Source organism: Oryctolagus cuniculus, chromosome 7, assembly GCF_051225735.1.
Source record: "Oryctolagus cuniculus isolate XC-2025 breed Fujian yellow rabbit chromosome 7, ASM5122573v1, whole genome shotgun sequence".
Classification (NCBI taxonomy): domain Eukaryota; kingdom Metazoa; phylum Chordata; class Mammalia; order Lagomorpha; family Leporidae; genus Oryctolagus; species Oryctolagus cuniculus.
In genome coordinates this window covers 76222362-76238984 of record NC_142873.1, presented here as the reverse complement: position 1 = coordinate 76238984, position 16623 = coordinate 76222362, and the positions used below count along the sequence as shown (strand labels likewise).

Here is a 16623-nt window from a genome sequence, read left to right as displayed (position 1 = left end):
TGCATGACAAGCATCAGGGTGTCCAGAAGAGAAACCACATCAGAGGTGCCCACCTTGTCCTAATCCCAGGAGGTGACGATGGTTTCTTCTTGGGGTTTTCATCAGGACAAGGGCCAGCATTGTCGACAACATTCCTAGTATCGTACAGTAAGACCTAGTGACTTTGTGATGCTGTTTCATATCATGTTCCTCAGTGCTAGCCAGGGGTGTCATACCTTGGCACTGCTCAGGGAAAGGTCAGTAGGATAGGAGGTGTAGGTTCATGGGTTTCATCCAGAAATAGCTGTAAGAGAACCTAAGAGGACACATGACCAGTGAAAACAGCAATGTGATATTGTTCCTGGACAATTTTCCCACAAGGTAGCACAGAACAGGCTAGTGGGATTTCTGTGAGTAAAACCCCAAGAGTACTAGCCTTTTAATTTATGAAGCCAGAAGTGGAGAGATTTTAGATAGTATTGACTTTCTAGACTTACTACAAAGGTGGAGCAAAATATTTTTCCCAAATGTAGAATAAGGAAACTCTGTACTCAGCTCATGCAGAAGTAGTGCTTGTTCACGTTGATTAACTCCAAAAATTAGAGGAAATCACAGAGTCACCATTCCAAGAGGTTCTGTGGTATCTTCCAGCTTAAGAGTTACAAGTTTGGGGCATTTTGTACTTCGTGGAGTTTGGAAAGTCTCACTTCTCATGAGCCACTGGGGTTTGAGCTTCATCAAATTCTTGTCTTAAGACCATTTCCCCAGAACCATTCTTTGTTGCCAAGTCTATGTGCCAAGCTTCAATACCCTTACGCGCCTTACCTTGATTGAATTAAGCATGAGGTGTGTAGTAAGTGTTAAACCTGAAGTTTGTGATGTGATTAAGCCACATCTGATATGTTTGGCATGGCACCTTTTGTGAAGTGGTTCAAGGAAACATGCCATGTGTTTAGATTTTTTTGCCTACCTTTCAAACCAGATACTGCATCAGTAGATAAATACCATGTTTATTGGGAAGTAGTGGGGTTGGCATCAGGCTTGGAAGATGGCAATCATGTAGGAAGAGGTCATAAGAGAAAGCATCCTCAAAAGTACCTTGGGTGGAGTTCCTCAGGTGACAAGATGAAAGGCCCTTTTTAGATAATTTAGAAAGGACTTGGCTGCCTTCTCATGTTAGCCAGCAAATTCTTGAGTCAGCTCGGAGGTGTAGACAAGCTGCAGGACACTGGGCCCGAGTGGGGCTTCAGATACAGAATATCATTTCCTCCTGTGGTTTGGGGCCATTGGAGAAATTGGTGTAACGCTTCTTGATTAGGAAAGGGCTAGTTTTAACAGCCATTCTTTATTGAGTGATGTTTCGACTTATGAGTGCTGATGAATAACAGGGCTGCTCTAAGTTCTAGTGACTTTACACAGTGATTTCTTATTTCTTGTGATCCTGTGGGTTGGCTGGCAGTTGCTATTCTGGTTGCAGCCTCACTCAAGTGGGTGCTTTCAGCTGGAGGGGCAGCTGGGCTGGGAGATTCGGATGGCTTGCTGGCGTGGCTGCTGCTTGGTGTTGAGTGCTGGCTGTCTTGACAGCTGAGCGGCCTCAGCCTCCTCCTGCCTCCTCCTCCTCCTCCTTCCTTCTTCTAATTTTAAAGATTTATTTATTTATTCGAAAAGAAGAGGTACAGAGAGGAAGAGGCACTGAGACAGAGAGAGAGAGAGAGAGAGAGAGAGGAGGATCTTCCATCCACCCACTGATTCACTTCCCAAATGGCTGCAATGGCTGCAATGGCCAGGGTTGGGCCAGGCCGAAGCCAAGAGCCAGGAGCTTCATCTGGGTCTCCCACTTGGGTGGCAGGAGCCCAAGTACTTGGGCTGTCTTCTGTTGCTTTCACAGGCCCTTAGCAGGGAGCTGGATTGGAAGTGGAACAGTCGGGACTTGAACTGGTGTCCATTTGGGGTTCTGGCACTGCAGGCAGCAGTTTTACCCACTGTACCACAGGGCCGGCCCCTTAGTTTCCTTCTTGTAACCTCTCATCCTCCAGCAGATTTACAGGCTTCCTTATGTGGTAGTCTCAGAGAAGCATCCCAAGGGAGTGACAGGTAGATGCTGTAGGTCTTAAAATTTTTTAAAATAATTTTTTTTGACAGGCAGAGTTATAGAGTTAGACAATGAGAGAGAGAGAGAGAGAGAGAGAGAGAGAGAGAGAGAGAGAAAGGTCTTCCTTCCGTGGGTTCACTCCCCAAATGGCCATTACGGCCGGCACACTGTGCTGATCCGAAGCCAGGAGCCAGGTGCTTCCCCCTGGTCTCCCATGCAGGTGCAGGGCCCAGGCACTTGGGCCATCCTCCACTGCCCTCCCGGGCCACAGCAGAGAGCTGGAATGGAAGAGGAGCAACCAGGACAGAATCCAGCACCCCAACTGGGACTAGAACCCAGGGTGCTGGCGCTACAGGCGGAGGATTAGCCAAGTGAGCCGCGGCGCCAGCCTAAAAATAATTTTAAAAATACATTTAAAAGGCAGAGCGGGAGCGGAAGAGGGAGACGGAGAGGGAGAGGGAGAAAAGAGATTGATTTTCCATCCCTTGGTTCACTCCCCAAATGCCCTCTACATCCAGAGATGAGCAAGGCTGAAGCCTGGAGCCCTTAGCTCCATCCAGGTCTCCTACGTGGGTACCAGGGACCCAAGCACTTGAACCATAACCAGTGTCTCCCAGAGTGAACATTAGCAGGAGACTGGAATCAGAAGTGGAGTCAGAACTCAATCGCAGGCACTCTGATATGGGATGAGGGCATCCCAAGCGACGCCTTAACTGCTGTGCCAAATGCCTGCCCCTGCCAGGACTTTTGAAGCGCATCTGTGCTCCAGATGTAGCCTCTCCTGTACTGAATTCAGTTTGTCGCCAGGGAGCAAGGTTGCCAGATTCATGGAGGTGGAGACATAGGCTGCTCCTTTGGATTGGAGGATCGGGGTGGCAGTGTCCTGTTGCATAGGAATTTGGGGCTATTACATGATTTCTCACAGGTGGCTGTATGTGCCAAGCACTGTGCAAGGTGTGTGTTATCTCACATGAGCCAGATAAACTTCTTGCAATTGTTCTTATCCGTGTTCTATAGAGCTTTCAGATCAGAGAGGTCAAATTCTTCTTGCCCAAGGCCACTTGATAATACTGGGGCTAGGATTTGATTCTAGGTCTCTAATAGAATGGAATTCACCTACAGAACCCAACAAGGAGGAGACATTTGCTAAGTTGTTCTTCAGCTCCTCTAACTCATTTCGTACTACCTCTTATTTCTTGTGGGGAGAAGGCAAAAAATAGAAAGAATGAGAAATAAAAGGCAGGAGGCAAAGCCCTATCTTAGCTACTTCCCTGCCATCCTAAGGACTTGCTCAGGGGTAATTGGGCTTTGGAGGTGAGAAGAATCTGCCTGCCTGTCCCACCCCCCCCCCTTTTTTTTTTTAAAGATTTATTCATTTATTTGAAAGGCAGAGGCAGAGTTAGAGAGACACACACACAGAGACAGATCTTCCATCTGTTGGTTCACTCCCCAAATGGCTGCAATGGCCAGAGCTGGGCTGGTCCAAACCTAGGAGCCAGGAATGGCTTCTTGGGTTTCCAAATGGGTGCAGGGGCCCAAGCACTTGGGCTGTCCTCTGCTGCTTTCCCAGGCTTCTAGCAGGGAGCTGGATCGGAAGTGGAGCAGCTGGGACTCCAGTGCCCATGTGGGATGCTGGCACTGCAGGTAGAGGCTTTACCTGCTGTGCCACAGTGCTGCCCCCCCCCCCGCCCCGCCTCCAGTCGCCTGTCTCCTTAAGTTCGGACTTCCTAGGCAGCTTGGCAGGTGCCCCAATGGTCCCTTTAAATAAAAGAGCAAAATACATTTGGAGATAATGGTTCTTTGTCCAGCTTTTCCTTGATTTCACAGTGTTGGCAGAAAGCCAAGAGATGTTGCAAGCCAAGAAGCTCCGTCTGTGCTCCCAGCAGGATGGAAGAGCGCTGATAGGGAAATAGCACATTACAAGTCAGACAGAAGAGGCTGGCCCCAGAACTTCTTCCTTCTGCCGAGTCTCCCCTGGGTGACTCAGTGCCACCCAGCCCAGTCCCCACTGCAGCATCAGGTCCGTTCTCTGGCTTGTGTCTGGTGTTGTATTTGAAATGTTGATTTCCTTGAGGAGGAGCCAACAGATTGCATAAGCTTCCAGACCCTGCCTTTGTATGTGGGCCCACACCTTGTCAGCCTGAGCTTCCTGTGACTGGGATCTCCTGGATTAAGACGTTCTGATTTACCCCAAATGCAACAGCTGCAACAAACTCGCAAGTTTACAAGGCTAAGATGTCTTTGTAAAAGTTTTCAGTGGGGTGAGGAATAGGAAGCAGCATTTATCAGGTGGATCCTCTGTGTGCTATGTACTCCAAGAGCCTCAGGCGCTGGCCTAGGAGCTCCTGGATTGTCCAGGGGGGACTTATCCCATGGGTTGGGAGGTGAGAACCAGGGTGCAGCAGCAGGGAGAGCTCTGGAAGGGGGGCTTTTGCCTTTGCCAGCATCCTGCAGTCCCACTGCTCATGAAACATTAGAAACACGAGTCCAAGTAAGGGAGCAAGCATGACTCAGAAGAATTTTAAATAAAAGATTTTTTTTTAAGATTGACATGAAATAGATTAATTCTGCTAGATTTTATGTATTATTTAAAAGCTAGAACATATAAAAAGTTAAGGTAAATACACACTAGGAAAATCAGACTACAAGTTTTGGTTGAAATCCCTAAAATGGAAGGGAGTACTGATCAGATACTGTGGGAACCCAGCAGGGGGCGGGAATTATTTCTTCAAAGAGCAGGAATTCTCAAGGAGGGGTCAAGGAGACAGGGTTACTGGTATCAGAATCTCTTGGTGTGGACTCTGGGCTGTTTGAAAAAAATCTACATCATGAAACCCATTTCTTCCCACCCCCTTGTAGAACAAACTATAGAAAGGAAGACTACAAATCTTGACCAGTAGGAATAAAGAGAATATATACTGTGGGGTGTGTGTGTGTGTGTGTGTGTGTGTGTGTGTGTGTGGTGGGGGCGGCTCAGATGTGAAGAACACTGAATTGGAGGGATCCGAGGAAGAACCTAGAGGGCATTCAGTATGGGACGTAGGAGGATAGGCCCATGGCAGATAAAGGGAAATCTTGGATGAAAGAGATTTGTGGCAGAGATGTGAATTCGCAGTCAGAACAGTTCTGTGAGCTGTGGCGCACGGCACAGGCAGCACGCAGCCCTGGAAGCTGGCTGCTTTTTCACTGGGGTGGGTGGTGACGCTTTCAGAGCCCAGTTTGGGGAGCTGGTTTTAGTCTCCTTCCTGCTCTAGCATCCTGTGATTAAGAGTTATTACATGGAAATGTGAGGGAAACAAAGGCAAGTTAGCCTTAAATACTTTATTCTTTGCTATCAAAATAATGATTCAGGGGGCTGGCGCTGTGGCTCACTTGGTTAATCCTCTGCCTGCAGCACTGGCATCCCATGTGGTCACCGTGTTCTAGTCCTCTTCCAGTCCAGCTCTCTGCTGTGGCTCGGGAAGGCAGTGGAGGATGGCCCAAGTGCTTGGGCCCCTGCACCTGCATGGGAGACCAGGGGGAAGCATGTGACTCCTGGCCGTGACGGCCATTTGGGGGGTGAACCAATGGAAGGAAGACCTTTCTCTCTGTCTCTCTCTCCCTCACTGTAACTCTACCTGTCAAATAAAAAAAAAAAATCTTAAGAAGGACAAAGGGAAAACACTTGATCCAACTGAGCCTGCTTCTTTGTCAGGAAAAGACCTTCTGTCCCAGAGTTGTCACCTGGCCACAGCTACCTGCAAGGTGGCCCCCTCCAATAACCCTCCTCTCTTGACAAATGAGCAACCATAAAATGGTTTAACTCATGACACACACACACACACAGTGATCCAGAATGATTTCCATGGGAAGATGTCAGTTGCGAGGGTCTGTGGCAGGCAGACTAGAGCAGTTTCTCTTTAGCTTGAATTCTGTAAGGGCTGTTGAAGGAAAAAGGGTTGAAAGATGAGGAAAGGGAGAATAAAAATATGAAAGATACCCTTATTCAGAGTTCAGTGTCTTAACACTGAAAGAATCATAGAGAAGTTGTTTCAACAATCATCAGCATTTTCTTGTTAAACCTGAAGTAGCATTACCTATTTCAGAAGGAGAATGTAACTTAGCGATATTCATATGGGGGTCATAGCCTCTGTTTGTTTAGCCTTCATTTGCTTCCCATTTGTTCAATCTCAAAAACAGTAGTGTGACTGTTAGAGGGTTTGTAGATGCCGTGTTGACTATGTAGTTGGCTTCCTACCATTCTTCACACTAATGCTAATTGTTCTTGAACTTGATGCTCAGAAAAGCAAGAGGTGAAAGGTTTTCTGTACATAATTCTCCTAACTTTTTCCATGTAACTCTGAAAGCACAATCAAAAAACTGCAGCTAGCTGAAACTTGGACTTAGATGCTAGACAGTTTTACATAAATGAAAATTTGAAAGTGAGTAGTATGATAGTTACTCCTTACTAAGAGATTTTAATGTTTCTGGTCAGTTTAAACAGATCATTGCAATATATCCCATATGTGAAAATTTAAACAAAAACCAGATGGATGAGAGTGCATATTTTTTTGAAAGGACTTTTTACTTGTTTCTTTGGCTTGGCAGATAACTCATCTTCTGCAGTCATGTGTTCAATTACAAATTATTTACAGTTTACAGACAAAGACTTTCAATGCTAAAGTATTACGGCAGCTGGTGATGGTAAGTGATTCAGTAAATAAGTACTTATACAGTTGATACAGGTTTGAAAATACAGTGTAGATCATAGTTTTATGTATATATACATATACACATGAAACTTTCAAATACATATCATGTATTACAAGGAGTTTGGGATAGATAAATATAATCAGTATCATTAATAATTCTGGTATTCTTTGCTTTTGACATTTGGAGGTGAGAGTTCTTTTGGAGTTGGTATATTTTGAGATCAATGTATTGAATTCAGTATATTTTGAAGTCAGTATATTGTGTCTTCAGTTTAGAAAATTATTTTTCCATTACACTGGCAAAATGCAGGACCTGTAACTGATGAGATTCTAGCAGAATGGAAAGCAAATGTAAGAACACACACATTTATTGAGCACACACTGCATGGCGGGCACTGTGTTAGGCATGGGTCACAGTGGTGAGGGAAAAATGACCATGTTTACCACTCCCGTGAGGCACATACTCCTGGAGGAAGGGGACACTAGTTTATGTTGCAGCTGTAAAGGAGAGGGACATGGTGCCAGCAGTGTGATAACGGGGAAGTTGGCCTGGTAATGGAGCCCAGAGGAGGCGTCTCTGGGGAAGTGAGGATTGACCTGAGAGTGGAAGAAATATGAGAGCTGACTTGGAGTGCAGAGGCACGGAGGAAAGGAGGGGAACAGGGCGTGCAAAGGCCTTGTGGAGGGTGGGGACACAGCTCGTTTAAGGGGCAGGAGGAAGGCCACATTAGCTGGAGTGCAGCAAGTGAGGACAAGTACCAGGTAAGGCTGGAGAAGGTGGGGTCCGCCTCATGAGAAACCAAGGGAGGCCCTGAGTTGAGGATAGGAGACGGGGTGACAATCATGGGAGATAGTTTTTAGAAACAAGGGCCCTGGAGCCCTCCAGTTATTCTTCACAGGAAGAAGACCTGTTTGCAGATGATCCAGGAAAGTGCTGGTAGTAGCTAGAGAAAAATAGATCTTGTCAGGGGTGACTCCTGGGTCTCTGATTGTCAGATCTGGATGTGTGGTGATAAAGAACCCAGGTGAGAACCAAGTTTAGTGATCAGGTCATGAGCTTGATTTTAGGTACCTTTGAGACTGTGTAGTAAAGTTGCAGTTGGCCATATGCATGAGGAGTTCAAAGTAAGGATCTGGGATGGATAGTTAAACTTGAGGACTTAGGGCCAGCCTTGTGGCGTAGTGGGTGAAGCCGCTGCCTGCAATGCCGGCATCCCATATGAGTGCCGGTTCGAGTCCTGGCTGCTCCACTTCTGGTCCAGCTCTCTGCTGTGGCCTGGGAAGGCAGTGAAAGATGGTCCAGCTCCTTGGGCCCCTGCTCCCACATTGGGGACCCAGAGTAAGTTCCTGGCTCCGGGCTTTGGATTGGCCTGGCTCCGTCCATTGTGGCCACTTGGGGAGTGAACCAGTGGATGGAAGACTCTCTCTCTCTCTCTGTCTATGTCTCTGTCTCTGTCTCTGTCTCTCTCTCTCTCTGCCTCTGCCTCTGCCTCTCTGTGGCTTTGCCTTTCAAATAAATAAATAAATCTTAAAAAACAAATGAGGTCTTTCTGTGTATACCTGGTAATGAGGCCACAGGTATAGGTGATGTCACACTGGAAGCGAATAGAAGAAGGTCTGCAGTCTTTGAGGAATCTGTTTTGTAGCTGTGTAGAGGAAGTGTGGTATGACAGAAGCACAGGCAGTGGTTCAAGGGGAGAATGGGCAGTGGTGTCTGCAGTCAGCAGTCAGGCAAAGGCAACACGAAAGCCACATGTGGAAGTCATTGTTGACCTTAGCAATGATGGAGTGGATAAGGAACAGAGTGGGCTGAAGAACGAGGTGAGGAGTAATGACAGAGCACGGACAGATATTTCTAGGACATTGTTAAGGTGTAGAGAGAAGGAGGGAATGCAGGCATGGAGCAGGAGCCAAAGAGAAAACTATGTGGGAAGGAGGTAGGTTTGAAGAAGAGGTGAAACTGTTGATTTTTTTTTTTCAGGGAATGTGAGCCTGCTTTATTTTAAAGAGATACATTATTTGAAAGGTAGAGTGACAGAGAGAGAGAGAGAGAGAGAGAGAGAGAGAGACAGAGAGAGAGACAGAGATCCTCCATCTATCTACTGGTTTACTCCCCAAATGGCCACAATGGCGGGGGCTGCATCAGGCTGAAGCCAGAAGCTGGGAACTTCTTCCAGTTCTCTCACAGAGGAGACAAATATTCCCCAAGAGTGTCACAAGGAATGGATCCACTGTGCACAAGTTAGGCTGGCTTAGGTGGGAGGACTGATGGGTGAGATGCAGGTCGTCAGCACAGTTGATAGTGGGATTATAAGGGTTTTCATAGGTTGGCTTCTGTTTTTATGTAGGTCAGCTGAGGGCTTTCTGCTGAGTGTGAGAGTGCATGGTTGGAGGTTTGAGAACAATAGGGACAACGTGAGCATTTTACTGTGGAATGGGAAAGGATTGGGAGGGTCAAGGCAACATGGTTGGAGTGCAAGGTAGACTTAAGGGCTGTTTGATCCCTCTGTAATTTCACCAACCTCAGTCCCTTCTGGTGTATGACTTTCTCCAACAGTGCTCTGATTGTTCAGGGCTTGTTGCTGAGTAAATAGTTGGGCATATCTAGGTTTGGGGTTAAGCCAGCTCTTGGAAATGGAAAGGGATCGTAGGTTGTTAGTAAGAGTGTTAGAGAAATGACGGGCTGTAGGAGCTAAGCTGATTAAAGAGGAAAGTAAGAAAGGGCTAATGGCTTGGGAAAAATCCGAGAGGTCATTGGGCTTGAAAATGTTGCGATACTGAACAAGTTGGAAGGGACAGGGGCTCCAGTCAACAGAGGGAATACCTGAATGTTATTTTGGAGGCATAAAAATGATGGGTAAGGAACAGTAGAGATCTGTAGGTGGGGACAAAGTACCATATGACAAAGACAAAAGGACTGAGGTTTCAGGGAGCTGCTGAGCCACATACATGGACGGGAAGTTACTGAGGTGTTTCTGGGGCTTGAGAACATCTGTGAGCCGGGGTCAACATCTCTGAATGGAAGGAAGTGTGTGGGAGTTTAGAATATGATGCCAATGAGAAGAGGGTGAGGTTGGTATAACTGAATGGCAGGACCAATAAGGATATGGGTGACGAAAGGGGGTGGAAAAATGGTGGACTAAGGCCTGAAGGGGACCACGAGGAGCAAAGAGGATGTCCTGGCCATGGCCACCCTGTGACGCCAAGGTGTGCAAGGTGAGGCAGCCACTGCCTGAGAGGCTGCAGGAGAAAAGCTGTCCTCACAGTGCACACAGGACGGCCAAGGATACAGCACTACTTTCTGCCTGTGGAGCAGCAGTTCCAGGTGACCTGATGGGACGGTTCAGGGAGTGAAAGGGGTGATGGGCTGGCTCAGGTGGCTGGGGAAGAACTTTGGAGCATGACAAAAATAAGCAAGTGGAGCAAAGATCTGTGCAGTGGGTGCTGTCCATCCCAGTGTTGACTGATGAAAACAAGGATGAGTTAGGGGTCTAGTGGCCAGAGGATGGTCTGTGTCCCTTAGCTGGAGTGACGACAGGCCTAGAGGTTGCTGGAGACAGATGACCGTGGAAGCAGAAACCAGCTGGGTATGAGCCACGTGTCAAGTGTTGTTCTAAGTGCCCAAATGAGCATCTTGTCATTTATTCTGAGACAGCTGTGTCACATGACTGCTGTTGGTATTTCCATCTTGCATGTAAGAAAACTGAGGTTCAGTTAAGGCAAGTTAAGCAATGTTCCCAAAGTCACACGGATAGCCAGTGGTGAACTGAGATTCCAATGGAAGACCTCCACTGAGCCTTCCATGTGAAAATTGGTTTTTTAAAAATGTAAATGATAGACTATTGAAAAGTGAATGTAGTATGTAATACAAAATTGTTTGTTTAGATACCAAATTACGTTCAGTTCTAGATCCAGAATCTTCCTTTGAGAAAGCTCTGAAGGTGACCAGTGTCCACCCTTCTACAGACCAAGCCTCCTTATTGTTTTTGTTTTTTAAGATTTATTTATTTATTTGAAAGTCAGAGTTACACAGAGAGAGGAGAGGCAGAGAGAGAGTTCTTCCATCCAATGGTTCATTCCTCAATTGGCTGCAACGGCCAGAGCTGCATGGATCTGAAGCCAGGAGCAAGGAGCTTCCTCTGGGTCTCCCACGTGGGTGCAGGGGCCCAAGCACTTGGACCATCCTCTACTGCTTTCCCAGGCCATAGCAGAGAGCTGGATTGGAAATGGAGCAGCTGGGTCTAGAACCGGTGCCCATATGGGATGACGGCGCTTCAGGCCAGGGTGTTAACCCACTGTGCCACAGTGCCGGCCCTACTTACTGTCTTTTTAAGCTTTTCTGTGGTGGATGTTTGGACACTTCTGAATTGCTGCAAGGTTCTTCTTTAAAGTAAACTGAACTTTCCCTTCATGCTATCACCATAATTTTTGTCCACCTGTGCCATTTTGAGTAATGGCAGAGTAAGTTCCTTCCTTCCTCCATTTTTTTCCGCATGATAGTTCTTCAGATATTTCAAGAATGCTCTTAAGTTTTTTCTAAGAAATCTTGTTCCCAAACTGACATTAATCAACCCTTTAACTCTTCATGATATGATAGTTTCCAAAAATCATCATCTTGCTTACGCTAAAGGTTCTCTGATATGGGATAAATTCAAGTACAATGGGACTGATAATTTATCTTGACCCAAAGGTTTATTTCCACCCTATCTGATTATAAATGAGCCTGAGATTTTTTTCTTCATTATACATTTGTGTGTTATTGATTTATGTCACTTTTAATGTGAAAGTCTGTGTGTGTGTGTGTGTGTGTGTGTGATGCTAAGTCCTGTACTTTGCAATTACCTTTTAAAATCTTATTCTTATCCTATGTGTTATTATTTTGCCTTCGTGATTGGAATTCATTATTTCAGCTAATAAAGATAATTTTGAAATCTTTTTTTAAAAAGATTTTTATTTATTTATTTGAGAGGTAGAGTTACAGACAATGAGAGGGAGAGACAGAGAGGAAGGTCTTCCTTCCACTGGTTCACTCCCCAAATGGCCGCAACGGCTAGAGCTGCGCTGATCTGAAGCCAGGAGCCAGGAGATTCTTCCAGGTCTCCCATGTGGGTGCAGAGGCCCAAGCACTTGGGCCATCTTCTACTGCTTTCCCAGGCCATAGCAGAGAGCTGGATTGGAAGTAGAGCAGCCGGGACTAGAACTGCCGCCCATATGGGATGCCGGCACCGCAAGTGGAAGATTAACTTCCTGTGCCATGGTGCCGGCCCCTTGAAATCTTGAATTCAATATATTAACTGTTTTTCCCAGTGTTGTGTTAAATACAGATTATTTAAACATGGAAATACTTACTGAAATATGAACAAGAAGAGAAAAGCTTACAAAAACCCAAGAGACAGGTCTCATGTTGACTTGGGTCATGGGTCTGCTTCTCGTTTTTCAGCTAGCACTGGGTTTACCTAGTTTTTGTTATCCAGCCACACCTGACTGTGTTACTCCAAGGTTCAAGCCTTTGCTGGGGTCAGGTTGTCCTTCATGTGGTATTCTCTTAATCTCCCAGGATTTTCCAGCCAGGTGTTCGTGGGAGTGAGGGGAAAGGAAGGTGTCAAGGATCATGAACTGCTCTAGGTTGGAAGATGGGGAAATGATGAGCATGGCAGTGTTGGTCACTGGGACAGACAGCCACGGAGGAAGGACTTATTTGGGGTTGAGTTCAGCTTGGGCCAAGCAAGCCTACCAGAGCCAAGATGCCCATGCAGAGCCATCCAGAAGTTGCTGCTCTTCTAGAATGGTGCACCAGGGGAGGGGGCTGGAGTGGCACACAACATGAGCAGTGTTGAAGGTGTAGGGTGCAGAGAAGGTGTGGGGGGTGGGGCAGGTGGTAAACAGTGTCAAGTTGAGGGAGTTCATGCCTGATGGCCTTAATTTCCTTGGTGAAATAAAATAAACCTCATCTATTATAAGACAGTTACAGCTGGTGATCTGAGAGTAGGGACTACTTGGGCTCAAAGTAGGAAGTAGGAAAGGGAAGGGAAAAGGAATGTTAAGAAGGAGTGGGGTGTCCTTCTTGGCTCTCTGCTTCCTTGCTACCCTTAAAGGCAGACACACAAACCTTTCTGCCCTCTCTTTAGGGTTTTTTTCCTCCTAAACACTGCAGCACAATTCTTGCTTGCAAGTGATTTCAGACTGTGGAGGAATGGGGCTGTGTGCATGGATAAGTGGTGTTGATGACATCAACATATTCCCTAAGGAACCCCTGTTTATAAAGGGATAAAGAACAGGGGAAATGATAGCACTCATCTTGAGGGGAAGGTGTAGATATTTCTAAATTTGCCTGATAGAACGGAGTCTTTGGGCCTTTAGCCTCAAAGGGTCTTGTTGGGGTTTTAATGGAAGAGGTAGCTTCTTGATTCACCTTGAAAACCTCTGGATGGCTCCTGATTGTTGCTATGTTGTCTCTGCTGGGTGATTAGCCCTGGAAAAGCAGGAACATCCCCTTAGCACCCTGACCTTCCCATTCTATATGGCGATGACTGCTTTCTTTGCTTCTCTTACTGTAAGGGTTTCTCCCATTTTGCGTGTGAGCACCAGCACAGTGCCTGGCATAGTGGTAGGCAAGTAGCAGATGTTGGATAAACCCTGGTGCAGTGAATACTGCATCCGCCCTGGCTGAGCCATTTCCAGGGCCCTGTCTCCGTGAGTCCAGCTGGAAGGGATGGGCTTTCATAGCTGATGGTTGAGAGGTGCACTTGAGAGCTTTTTGTTTTCTTCCTACTAAGAAACCAAGTTCAACTACCATTTGTGTAAATCATGTTGGAGGAAGAGTATAGACATCGCTGAATTCAGCAGGTGTCTGGATGAGCTTCTTTGGGGCCCACAATTCCTGTGAATTAAGATGGACTAATTATATTGTAGAGTTCATGTCTAGACACTCGGAAATTGCTCCAGAAATATTCAGCTGCTTGTTCTTTTCTAGGACAGCCAGCTTCCCAGCCTTCTGCCAGCTACTAGCCACGTGTATGCAGGGGTGTATGAAGTAGGTCTAATGGTTTCCCACTTTTACTGTGTATCCCAGTACTTAATCATCCCCAAACTTTCAAGGGCTTTTATCAGTGTTAGCAATGAGCACCTTTTGGTTTTACCCATTGTTACCATTTTCTGGCCTGAGTCAAGCACGTGAAGTGAACTGGGGCAATTGCTTCCTACCAGAAGGCTTGATTTTCTGGGGAAATTTCTAAAAAATCTGTAGCTCAGGTCCTGGATTTGGCATGACTGATTAAGCGAGCAGCTGCTTATTAAGAAGCAAAGCTGGGAGCAGAACAATTTAATTAGGTTCTGTCTGTCAAGCCTTTAATAGAAACCAAAGCTTGAATATATGGAGCTCTTTATTTAGTTTTGAATGAAACATTTTAGCAAAGGGAGACTTTCAACATCCACCCCAAAGACTAAACTGAGAACAAGCCTGTTGAAAATATAAAATATTCATCCAGCCTAACAAAGGCTTAATAAGAAACCTAGATTTGTGAGTAATAAGTTGCTTAATGGGGAACTGTTTGAGTGCTCTTTAATGTATTAGTTAAATGAACAGTGTCAAATGGATGATGTTGTATGACATAAATAAGTTTTATGACACTTTTTCAACAAACACTCAGGGCAGAAGTGCTCATCGTAGATGCTGAGTTTTAACCGAAGTCTGTGAGCCACCATGCCCGTCCACTGCTCTGGGCCAGCGGGGAGCATCCTCACGCTTAGGATTGGGTTCTCGCTGCTTTCTGATCCCTCCCTCCATTTTCTTCAATTATCTGTCCACCTGGCCTTCACAGCTCTAGTTGCTGTCATCTTAGAAAAAAATCTTCTCCTTTACATCTCACATAGCAATCTATAATGTTTAATTTATGTCCCAAACTGACTTGTATGTAGTATTTGATTAATATTAAACTTAAAGGAATCCATTTAAACTTTTTTAATACCCAATAAACACATGTTGATTTTTTTTTAAAAAAGGAGATGAGCAATAAGGTTAATGGAGTCTCTCACAGACAAGAATTGTAATATCAATAATTTTACCAAGCACACACACTAGAAAAATAAAAGAATGAAGGGAGAATTCATTACAGACATGTGAGTTCTGTTGGAAGGGGCTGGCGGGAGACTGATTCTTGTTAGGATTCCCTGGTCGGGAGGGAGTGGAGTGGAGTTATTGCTGGGCAGTGGATGGCTGTTTTTTCTCAAGCAGATTGGCTTCATAGGTGATTTCGTCTCTTCCCATTAGGCAGCTGGAAATGGGTATTGATTCATTTTCTTTTCATCTGAGGATCAGCTCTGTCAAAGACAGAGCCGTAGAAAGACTCTATTTTCTGTATGTAAGCAAATGCTTTCATGTCTTTTTGTGGTTTGCATGTTCCAAAGATTTTTAGGGGCCCAAATTAAATAGAAGACATTTTTAGGTGTGTGTACATATAATTGTGCATAATTATTGTATGTATATTATTCTTTTTTTTTTTTTTTTTTTTTTTTTTTTTGACAGTGAGAGAGAGAGACAGAGAGAAAGGTCTTCCTTTGCCGTTGGTTCACCCTCCAATGGCCGCCGCGGCCGGCGCACCGTGCAGATCCGATGGCAGGAGCCAGGTGCTTCTCCTGGTCTCCCATGGGGTGCAGGGCCCAAGTACTTGGGCCATCCTCCACTGCACTCCCTGGCCACAGCAGAGAGCTGGCCTGGAAGAGGGGAAACTGGGACAGAATCCAGCGCCCCAACTGGGACTAGAACCCAGTGTGCCGGCGCCGCAAGGTGGAGGATTAGCCTAGTGAGCCTCGGCACCGGCCAATGTATGCATATTATTCTATCTAACTGTGCATAAGACATGAAGCTCTATTATAAAAATCTTTTTTTTTTTTTTACTATTCTTTCTTTTCTCTCTCTTTTTTTTTTTTTTTTTTTTTTCAAATGAGATTTAGAGCCATGGAGGCGTTATGGTCCAAGGATATTGCTGACTTTTTAAAAAAAGTTAAATCCTAATTTCAGCAGTAACAGTGATAAGCTCTTTTATAACACTCTGTTATCCTTCTGACATTTTTTAATTTCTTTAAAAAATTTTTAAAATTTTTATTTATTTGCTTGAAAGTCAGAGTTACAGAGTGAGAGGCTGAGACAGAGAGGGAGATCTTCTTTCCTCTGGTTCACTTGCTAGATGGCTGCAACCGCCAGAGCTGGACCAGGCCAAAACCAGGAGCCTGGACCTTCTTCTAGGTCTATCATGGGGGTGGGAGGGGCTCAAGTGCCTGAGCCATCTTCCACTGCTTTCCCAGGCACATTAGCAGATCGCTGAGTTGGAAGTGGAGCAGCCTGGACTTGCACTAACACCCATATGGGATGCCAGCATTGTAGGTGGCCTTAAATGTTTTTCTATCTCTGTACAGTTTTTATTATGTAATTTTTTGTTTTGTGATTGCAGGCAGTGTTGTGCTCTGATTTTTGGCTCAGTTAAGCAACTCTTAATAGATACAGAAACTGAGGCATGGAGAAATCAGATGATTTGTCTTAAATATAATTAAAAATATTTTGAGAGAATACTTTCAGTTATAGTACTTAAAATTTCCCAACAGTAAATTCTAAGACTTAGATAATTTTTAATGTCATGATGTTAAAAAATCTTTTGAAATTTATAACATAGAGCTCTTTAAGATAATAGGTTTCTTTTTTAAGTGCAAACATAAAATAAATGACAAACAGACATTAAAGGCACAGAAACACACATAGGGCTAAAATTTTTTTCTTTGAGTTACATTTGTGCTAAATTTAAAAAGTTACTAAAAATCCAAGTACATTATCTTTAACATGAAAAAAGCCAGGTTTATCATGGGACA

At 45.2% G+C, this 16623-nt stretch overlaps 1 protein-coding gene across 10 annotated transcripts in view; it reads left to right on the top strand.

The window, feature by feature from the left end:
- The window catches only part of TLCD4 (TLC domain containing 4), an 86827-nt gene that overhangs the window by 22351 nt on the left and 47853 nt on the right, over positions 1-16623 (top strand). The window lies entirely within an intron of this gene.